This window comes from Procambarus clarkii, chromosome 45 (assembly GCF_040958095.1).
Source record: "Procambarus clarkii isolate CNS0578487 chromosome 45, FALCON_Pclarkii_2.0, whole genome shotgun sequence".
NCBI lineage: Eukaryota > Metazoa > Arthropoda > Malacostraca > Decapoda > Cambaridae > Procambarus > Procambarus clarkii.
In genome coordinates, this window is record NC_091194.1 from 8226745 (window position 1) to 8236198 (window position 9454).

The window sequence follows — 9454 nt, forward strand, 5'->3', positions numbered from 1 at the left end:
GAACCAGTGAAGAGCAGAGGTGCCATAGGCACAATCAGAGAGCACTGTATAAACATCAGAGGTCCGCGGTTGTTCAACATCCTCCCAGCGAGCATAAGAAATATTGCCGGAACAACAGTGAACATCTTCAAGAGAAATCTAGATAGTTTTCTTCAAGGAGTGCCGGACAAACCGGGCTGTGGTGGGTATGTGGGCCTGCGGGCCGCTCCAAGCAATAGCCTGGTGGACCAAACTCTCACAAGTCAAGCCTGGCCTCGGGCCGGGCTTGGGGAGTAGAAGAGCTCCCAGAACCCCATCAAGCAGGTAGTGAGCAGCAGTACTAGGGCTTGGGTGGAAGTGTTCCGAGTGGTAGAGTGGTAGGGGTGGAAGAAGGCGCCACGCCCTCCACCAATTGGCCACTCCCTCCACCACTTGGCCACGCCCTCCACCACTTGGCCACGCCTTCCACCACTTGGCCACTCCTACCACCACTTGGCCACACCCTCCACCACTTGGCCACGCCCCCTACCACTTGGCCACGCCCTCCACCAATTGGCCACGCCCTCCACCACTTGGCCACGCCCCCTACCACTTGGCCACACCCTCCACCACTTGGCCACGCCCCCTACCACTTGGCCACGCCCTCCACCACTTGGCCACGCCCCCTACCACTTGGCCAGGCCTACCACCACTTAGCCACGCCCTCCACCACTTGGCCACGCCCACTACCACGTGGCCACGCCCATCTTAAGGGGGAACGTTCTACACCCGCGTCATCAGTTGCAACACCCAGACACTCGCGTTCTCCAAGAAGAATGTTATTCTTATTAAGCCAATTTTGACTCCTTTTTTGTTTGCTTACATGTCAATATATATTATATATATATATAATAAAGGAAGGGAGTACCACCTCTAGCTGGAAGAAGGGGGACCCATAGCCTCGGAGGAAACCACGCATAACGCATTAGAGGATAGATTATATATATATATATTATATATATATATATATATAATATATTATATAATATTATATATAATATATATATATATATATATATCCACATATTTGTGCAGCTATCTATCCATCTATGCACTTGTATATGCATGTATTGATCGGTAAATCTGTCATTTATCTTTTTATCCATCCAGCTATGCAATTATCTACCTATCCATCCAGCTATACATCCACCTATCTCCATCCATCTATCTATTTATCATCTATCCATATATCTGTCAGTCTAATTATCCATCTAACTATCGATCCATTCATTCATCTACCAATACATTTATCCATCTATTTGCCCACCTATCTATCCATACATTCACCCATCCATGTATCTATCCATCTATCTGTCTATCCAACTATCATTCTATCCATCAAGTTAACTATCCAGGTATTTTTGAATTCATCTATCCATTTGTCTATCCAGGTATTTTTGAATTCATCTATCCATTTATCTATCCAGGTATTTTTGAATTCATCTATCCATTTATCTATCAAGGTATTTTTTAATCTATCTATCCAGGCATTTTTCAATCCATCTATCCAGTTATTGTTCAATCCATATATCCAGGTATTTTTCAATTCTTTTATCTATTCATTTGTACATCAATCTATCTGTCCATCAATACATAAATCTATTTATCCAGAGGCCTGGTCGACGACTGGGCCGCGGGGACGCTAAGCCCCGGAAGCACCTCAAGGTAACCATCCATCTATCTATCTATCCATCCATATTTCTATCCATACATATATCAATCCATCTATATGTCTATGCATACATCTATCCATCCATCTATCAATCCATCTATCCTTTCATCTATTTGTACATCTACTCATCTATCTCTCCATCTATCTACAGGTATCAAGCAGTTTGTCTCTCTCTTTCTGCGTGTGTGTGTCTCTGCCTCTCATACACTTGTGTATGGTCGCCAGTGTGTGTGTCTCTGCCTCTCATACACTTGTGTATGGTCGCCAGTGTGTGTGTCTCTGCCTCTCATACACTTGTGTATGGTCGCCAGTGTGTGTGTCTCTGCCTCTCATACACTTGTGTATGGTCGCCAGTGTGTGTGTCTCTGCCTCTCATACACTTGTGTATGGTCGCCAGTGTGTGTGTCTCTGCCTCTCATACACTTGTGTATGGTCGCCAGTGTGTGTGTCTCTGCCTCTCATACACTTGTGTATGGTCGCCAGTGTGTGTGTCTCTGCCTCTCATACACTTGTGTATGGTCGCCAGTGTGTGTCTCTGCCTCTCATACACTTGTGTATGGTCGCCAGTGTGTGTCTCTGCCTCTCATACACTTGTGTATGGTCGCCAGTGTGTGTGTCTCTGCCTCTCATACACTTGTGTATGGTCGCCAGTGGGAGGAGCTTAGTAGTGTCAAATATCAAAATATACATAATAGTTACCCACATTTGCTCCTGAGACAAGTGAGTAGCATGAGAAGTCTTTGAAGGTGTGGCAGGAGCTGCTCCGTCTGTTGCTGATATTACGGACAAATTATGGATTGCAGGATATTTATATTAATTTTCCCGAGATCAAGGAATAATAGTGTATATTACTATACAAAAAATGAAAAAATATATATTTTTGAAATGTTTGTTTTGAACATATTAAGCCGTGTAGCCGGCGGGCGGTGCCGACACTCGTTGTGGGGGTCCGAGTGTGTCCCTGGCACTCTAGCTGGTCCCTTTTACATTCTGGCGACGACCGCGATCAGCCTATGTTCATCCCGTACCTCAGACCATTCCTTCTGCTAATTTAGGTGAGGCTAGCCCCAAGCATCTGACCTCCATCTTTGGACAGACAGACAGATAGACATTCTCTCATATAGTATACATTAAGATAGACATTCTCTCATATAGTATACATTAAGATAGACATTCTCTCATATAGTATACATTAAGATAGACATTCTCTCATATAGTATACATGTAGATAGACATTCTCTCATATAGTATACATTAAGATAGACATTCTCTCATATAGTATACATTAAGATAGACATTCTCTCATATAGTATACATTAAGATAGACATTCTCTCATATAGTATACATGTAGATAGACATTCTCTCATATAGTATACATTAAGATAGACATTCTCTCATATAGTATACATTAAGATAGACATTCTCTCATATAGTATACATTAAGATAGACATTCTCTCATATAGTATACATGTAGATAGACATTCTCTCATATAGTATACATTAAGATAGACATTCTCTCATATAGTATACATGTAGATAGACATTCTCTCATATAGTATACATGTAGATAGACATTCTCTCATATAGTATACATGTAGATAGACATTCTCTCATATAGTATACATGTAGATAGACATTCTCTCATATAGTATACATTAAGATAGACATTCTCTCATATAGTATACATTAAGATAGACATTCTCTCATATAGTATACATTAAGATAGACATTCTCTCATATAGTATACATTAACATCATTCATATATTGTATGTTGAAACAGATGATGTTGTCACTATTGAATTATATAGATCAAATATAAACAAATGTCAAGGTGGTTCTATGTGACACAATATATGTTATCACTACAGGAAGTTCTTAGTGCCCAGGGAACTCATCATTTTAGTTTAATATCGGCAATATGTAGTTTTTTGTGCAGGACAAATGATGGTACCTTTCATGGCAGCAGTGCTCTCTTGGGTGGAATATTGCTGCACACCAACACCTCCATTCCAAGCTGAAGTTACTGAGCGGCAGAAGACTTTTACTCCCTGAATCCATTCAATAGAATATCTAAATTATTGCGACCTCTTAAAAATCTTAAACCTGTTATCTCTAGAGCGCAGTCGAGAGATAGATATAATAACTTACACTTAAAAACATTAAAGGGACTGGTTTCACATCTGCATACAAGTATAGCTCCTTACAAGACCAGGGCCAAGGTTCATCAGACATTTCCATAACCGTTTACGAAACGTGTACATCTTTCCAGAACCATGACGTACTTGTTTAGATTTATTCTGCAGTTTGCGAGCTTGGAAACTTCCCAAGCCAAGGTTACTATTGTTATAAACAACCTTCCATGATTTCCCTGATTTACCTGAGAGTCACAATCACTAGAGGTCTCGACAAGGTCCCCTCACTTGGCCTTAATAAGCTTTTCCACATTGATTTTGAAATTCAAAAGTCTTATCATTTACGGCTTCGGCGGGTAGGCTGTTCCATGTTTTTTATAACCCTGTGGGTTAAAAAGCATCTCCTGTTCCCATTCCTACATATTGTGGCTTGTCGAGCATGATACCGTAGCTCCTTGTTTGTGTCACATTAGACCTTTTGAAGACATTTTCTGAATCAACATCCACAAAAATGGTTCATTTTACGTTTCAATGAGATCCGCCCTGTCATGCCTGGTTTGCACTGTTGTTAGACCTGTGGCCCTCAACCGTTCATGATACGAGAGATGACTTAGCTCTGGAATGATTTTTGTTGCCCGGTGTTGCACATTCTCCAGAGGAGCTATGTCCTTCTGAAGATGGGGTCTCCATGCTTGAATACAGTAATTAATATGGGGCCTCACCAGAGACCTATACAATTGAATCACCGCCTTCCTTTCCTTAACTCCCTTTTCTTAAAGTTTTATGTACGCATGATTATACCGAGGGTTTTGTTAGCTTTTTTTTTACTGCTGTTCTTATCTAATTTGTATTTAATTTTGCCCCAAGGGGCGAGTTTATTGGGCAGCGTCACTCATCCCGTGAGTGGACACACCGCCATAGCAGCATGTACAACACTCCCCAATAGGAAGAAAACCCGCTGGGTTGTTCATCCTGTCACCTGTACCCAGACACTGCTGGGACTTGCTTAACTGTCTCAAGTGAACAGCTCCTCAAACAAGAAGATTAACAGTTGTCAATCCTTGAAATCTTTTATCTTGCGGGTGCAAAATGGGGGAATCTTTTAAGAACAGTATCTATATTTAACAAATAGTATTTTCCTAACCTAAACAATGTGGGGTTTATTGTTCTGCACATATTTATAATGTCTCAGATGTTCACATTCTCTTAGGTAGTGGTCAAGGCGATGTCCGTCACTCTCACCACAGATTCTGCAACTCCGCTGCTCAACTGTTGTTTCCATCCCGAATCTCCATGGATATTTGTATCTAAGACGGATTTTTGCTATTACTGATTCCCTCCCGCGGCCACCTCCTCTTCGTCCATAATGAATGGGATTGCCAGCTGCAATCATATTGTACCATCGTACAGATTCACTTATTAGTTCTTCTATCCTCCTTTCCTCACTGTCACTGTGATGTTGCCTGATAATACCTCTAATTTGTAGAAGAGTCTTGGGTATTCAATATGGTCTCCTTCATCGTCTTCAGCTCATTCAGAAGTAGCACATCTGCTCGTTCATTTCCACAGATTCCAACATGGTAGAGGATCCACAGAAATTTGACGACTCTTTCCTGATTGGTTAGTTCTCTCACAGCTCTCTTGATTTCAGCGACTATCGCAAGATTTTCTGCCCGATTTTTATTAAGGCTCTGTAGTGCTGCTTTTGAATCAGTGCAAACCACTCCACCGTTAGTGTTTCTTTCAAGGAATCTTAACGCCATAACAATGACAGTTAGCTCTGCTTGCGTTGAAGAGGCATAGCTCACAATAAGTGTTTTTTCTTAATTTCCGCGTTGAAAGGCATTACTCCTAATTACTGTGTATGCAGCACCAGCCCTGCCTAATTACTGTGTATGCTGCACCAGCCCTGCCATTGACAAGATTAGATGACCCATCAGTGTAGATTTGATCTAATTAATTTCCGGCTTCTTATTAATTTCCTCAAGATACTTGAGCCTCATTTATTGTGGTATCATGTTGGACTTTTTCGTTGCAATTTCATTATTAATAATCCTGCATGGGTCATCCTCCCAGGGAGGTAACCTCTCTTCAGGCATGAGCTCACGGGCCTGCTCAAGCAGGTGATGTTCTTCGAGGTAGCAAACTGATCTGTGATGCCTGATCTTGCTTCTCTTATTCCTCCTGTAAGTAGCACAGAACTCAGTTTTTTTTCTGGGTAATATCATTGTAATAGGGATCTCTGGCATTCTTAATTGACAGCTTTGCATTCAGTTCGTTAATTCTGCTTTTAACACTGGGGAGGGACAACTCCTCTTGTAGAGTAGATGTTTTGGTAGTTCTTGGGACTCAATAAGTGTTGGGACTCCAAGAATGATTGTCATGGCTTCATTTTGTATACTTTCAAGTTTTTTCATATCGCTTTGGGAATTAGTGCACAAAACTGGTGCGGATTAGTTTATGACAGAGCGCACATAGGCTGTGTACATCATTTTAAGCACGGCAGTAGAGGCCTCATGCCCATTCCAGGTCATAACTTTCAGTACCCTGAGTAGACTTTTGCATGTTCGTGTAAGTTGGATAAGCTCCTCTTTCTTCCCCGTATAAGAACTGACAGTGACGCCATGGTACCGATAGTGATTAAGCTATTCAGGTATTTCACCATAAATATGTACATTAATAATTTTGTAACTTACGTCAAAAGGATGTTATTTGCTTATCTAAACGAACTAGAGGGTGGGGGTGGGGGGGGGGGGGTGTTGTGGGGAGTTCAGTTCCTAAACCGATTATGTACCTCTGTAACCCTTTCCACCACCGCCCACGGGATGGGTATGGGGGTGCATAATAAAGAAATTTAATCCATTTTCCCTCTGCTTGTGATGAGAGTGTTTTGTCTTGTTTGTTGACAGTGTGAAACCGAGTTCAACATATTTCCTACCAAGGAGTTCAATGGACTGTTTAATTTTTCCTAAGGTGGCAGTTTGCATTAGGACATCATCTGCTTATCTTGTGTTGTGTTCCTTCCGGATATTCAATATTTGCAATGGCGTTCATAAGTATGTTGAATAGTGTTGGCTTAAGACTCCTCTTTGGGGGTCCCGAGTTCCTCATTGTTCTCGCGACTGCTCCGTTGAAGCAGTCCTTGGCTTTCCTCCCTGTGAGGTTGTCTTGAATCGATTTCATGAGTCTCCCCTTGACACCCAGGCATGCAAGCTCGTCCAGGATCGCAATCCCTTGTGCTTTGTCGAAGGCTCCTTTGATGTCAACGAATACAGAATACTTAGCTGTGTCATTAGCCAAGTAATTAACCATACAATATGCTGTGCTCCGTCCTTTAACAAATCCATTGATATCCTTCCCTAACCTGCCTATTTTGTGCAACAGTCGGTTTAGGATGATTCTTTCAAGCATCTTGCAAGTGCATGACATAAGAAGGCGATGAGTCACAATAACGTGGCTGAAGTATGTTGACCAGACCACACACTAGAAATTGAAGGGACGACGACGTTTCGGTCCGTCCTGGACCATTCTCAAGTCGATTGGACCATTCTCACAATCGACTTGAGAATGGTCCAGGACGGACCGAAACGTCGTCGTCCCTTCAATTTCTAGTGTGTGGTCTGGTCAGCATGACATAAGACTTTATAGGTCTGCAATTGCCAGGGTCATTGGGCTTCGGTATGGGAACGATTATTGCGTGTTTCCATTGTGTGGGCAACACTCCACTTAGGAATGATTTCTTAAACAGTTGGAGTAGTGGATTCCCAGACACTTCACACAGAGCATTGAGTATGTCCTAGGTGACGCCATCTTCACAGGTGCTGTACTTTTACTTTTTTTTCACAGCTTCCCTTACTTCCTTGGCTGTGATTGGTTGCCCATACCCGTACCTGTTGTGCCACTTCCAGTGAGTGGGGGATTTTGACTCTTGTAGTGCTCCGGAACCCATACAAAGTTTAATCAATATAAAGAAAGCCATAATGAATTAGGAAAGATGTACAGGTTTCGTTAGTGGTTGCTTTGATCCTTTGATTAATCCTGGGCCAGAAGGCGTGGCAGGAAGTGCAAAATAGTCTGTTGAAAAGCATAGGTGCAACAGGTACGCTGAGACACACCTCTAGTAACATTAAAGACCAAACTACATTAAATTAGCCGACCTCTCACGGCGATTAAACGAGAAATCGATAAACATCTCCAAAGGATCTGATCAACCAGGCTGTTATTCATTCGTCGACCTGCGACCTCCGAGTCTTACAGCCTGGTTGACAAGACCGCCAACTTGGAGGCCAGGTCAGAGACCGGGCCGCGGTAACATTTTATCCCGGAACCACCTCAAGGTAAGGTAGCCTCAAGATAAAGTAATCTTAAGGTAAGGTAACCAAGTTATGGTTATGGTATGACAGCCTCAAGGTAAGGTAAACTCATTGTGAGGTAAACAGACGGTTTGGTAACCTAAAGTTAGGATAACTGTAAGGTAAGATAACCGCTGTAGTGTAAGATAGCTTCAAGATAAGACACTCTCAAGATAAGATTACCTCAAGATAGGATAACTTCAAGATAAGATAACATCAAAATGAGATAACTTCAAGAAAATATAACCTCAAGGTAAAGTAAACTATGTAGTAAGGTACGGTAAATTCTGTGGTGTAATATAACCTCAAGACAAGATAACATCAAAATAAGATAACCTCAAGATAAGATAACATCAAAATAAGACAACCTCACTATAAGATAACAAGATATGGTAACCTCGAGATAAGGCCCCGGGCCGGGCTTGAGGGAGAAGAACAACTGCCAGAACCCCATCCTGGTACTGGTATGCAGCTCCGGCCTGGAACCGACACCTTGTGAAGCATTAAATTAATATATAAAACATGCATTGGTTGAAGGAACTAAACCTCACAGCCTTGGACGCCAGAAGAGACATGATCACAACATACAGGATGCTGAGGGAAATAGACAAGGTGGACGGAGATAGAATCTTTCACTTGAGAGACAAGAGTACACGAATGAAAGCTAGAAACACAAATGAGTCGAAGAAATGTCAGAAAATACTCGTATCCTGTGACGAGTGGTCAACAAGTGGAATGCACTGAGAGAAGAAGTGTTGGAAGCCACCTCCATCCATAGCTTCAGCCACAGCTTCGGGAAAGAATTTGAGCATCCACAATAGTTAAGCCTATAAGGCACAGGGAATAAATCTAGGCTGGTGGGCGGGGCCATGAGAAGTTAGACCTCGTACAGCTCGGATTCATTGATAGGTAAGCTCTTGTTCCCACCAGCCGCAAGCTCTTGTTTCCACCAGCCCCCAAGCCTTTGTTCCACCAGCCCCCCAAGCTCTTGTTTTCCACCAGCTCCAAGCTCTTTGTTCCACCAGCTCCAAACTCTTGTTTCACCAGCCCCCAAGCTCTTGTTCCAACAGCCCCAAGCTCTTGTTCCACCAGCTCCAAGCTCTTGTTCCACCAGCCCCAAGCTCTTGTTCCACCAGCCCCCAAGCTCTTTTTCCACCAGCCCCAAGCTCTTGTTTCACCAGCTCCAAGCTCTTGTTCCACCAGCTCCAAGCTCTTTTTCCACCAGCCCTAAGCTCTCTGTTCCACCAGCCCCAAGCTTTTGTTCGACTCAGCCCAAA